This window comes from Trachymyrmex septentrionalis, unplaced genomic scaffold (assembly GCF_001594115.1).
Source record: "Trachymyrmex septentrionalis isolate Tsep2-gDNA-1 unplaced genomic scaffold, Tsep1.0 scaffold182, whole genome shotgun sequence".
NCBI lineage: Eukaryota > Metazoa > Arthropoda > Insecta > Hymenoptera > Formicidae > Trachymyrmex > Trachymyrmex septentrionalis.
Genome location: NW_017304990.1, coordinates 65,087 through 66,761, shown reverse-complemented (window position 1 = coordinate 66,761; position 1,675 = coordinate 65,087). Strand labels below are relative to the sequence as shown.

Below are 1,675 nucleotides of genomic sequence, written 5' to 3'. Positions count from 1 at the left end.
CGGGGAGAGGGGCGGGGAGGCTGGAGGATTCTCTTTCTTTCTTTCTTGCACGCTCGCATGCCGAGGAAGACGGAGAGTGGAGGCGCAGACAGGGCGCGAGACGCACGTGAGAGCGCATGCATTCGGGGCGCAGGGATTTCGGGGCGTCTTTAACGACGGTGATTTCATCCGCGGTCTCATCCCGAGATGAGGCGGCATTTGGCGTTACCTCGTTATTAAGTCGTTATTATGAGCCCTTCAAAAGCGATCTTCGATCGAGCCGAATAATATCCGGCGCGGTATGCGATATTAATGCGCAAAGCCGGCGAAAAAGACGCATTAGAGAGAAATCTCGAAATACGTGACATGTCCAATCGAAGAGCGAGAGACGAAAAAAATCACTTGATTGTGATGCACAGAGAAAAAGACTGTTCTCTCCGATTTAACATCCAACTTACATCGTAAAAAGGAGAATATTTTCTCTTCAATTGGAGACTCCACCTCAATTTAAATTAATATCTCTGTTTTTTGAATGATTGGAGAAAGAACGTTATATAAATGTTTATACCGTGGAAGTTTCTGTGGATGTAAAAATAAGGATCATTATTAAGTAATTAAATAAATTGCAGAGATTATCTAGATTTCGCAATCTCCTAGATTCAAGAGACAATCTCCACTCGCTATTCATGTGTTTGAACAATGCAAATATTTCTGCGAATACTTCATCTGTTCGTTGAATTTTTTTCAAATAATTGCTCCTCCTGCGTCTGACTCTCCGTCCGTTCGTACCGAGAGAAGACCGTAGGCAAATAGAAGTTTTAACACAACTTTACGCATTTATTAAACGCACATTAAGCCATTGCAATCGGTTATGTACAATTCGAACTTTGCGAATCCATTGAAATCTGTACTTTTAATCTGTCTCGAATCGCCTTGTATTCCAGGAATTTTACAAAAGCTGTCACTATATTTAGAATTACGAGTATTAGTTACGGGTATTCGTTATTGTGTCGAAAAAAAAAAAATGAATATTCTGAAGAACAAGAAAATTGTGCGAAAACGACATGTGTGTTTAATCAATTATTTCATTCGTATTTCATTGTTTTTTTTTTTTTTTTTTTTTTCCATTACTATGTCTTTCAACATTACCATATCTTCTCTCGGGGCGTCTACTCGTTCACCAGATCTCTCTAGAATATGCGTAGAAAAAAAGCGTAGCACAAACCATCGTTTTGTCGCCAGCATGAACGCGAAACTCGAATCGTATAACTCACCGTTAGACTACACCGCTGATTGTAACCTAACGTAGCACGCAACATTTACTTTTTTTTAGCATTTTCGTTTAGTCTGAGCCGGATGACTCAGATCGCAATCGCCGGTTGGAATTTCAAGCAAGCAAAGCGATACCGTTCTGTTATTGAAATTTCGCGACGATAATAGCGTAACCAATGCTGAATTCGCGCATTCTGTAAAGTCACGCGGTGCAAACGACAGCTTGCGTTACTCAGCCTCTTCCTCCGCGTTCTCCGCATTCACGCTTGATCGCAAACACACGATTTCATCCTGAAAAAAAAGAATCGGACGACAGCAGGATAGACGGATAAGTTCCGAAGGACACACACGTCGCGTTTGGTACGTTAATAATTAACGGTCAATTCGAGACATGCAGACGTACTCTCGCTTTCGTGAATGGGCG

At 41.6% G+C, this 1,675-nt stretch overlaps 1 protein-coding gene across 4 annotated transcripts in view; it reads right to left on the bottom strand.

Annotated features, from left to right (window-relative positions):
• LOC108746613 (proton-coupled amino acid transporter-like protein pathetic) overlaps positions 1-1,675 on the bottom strand; it is a 20,088-nt gene that overhangs the window by 3,012 nt on the left and 15,401 nt on the right. The window lies entirely within an intron of this gene.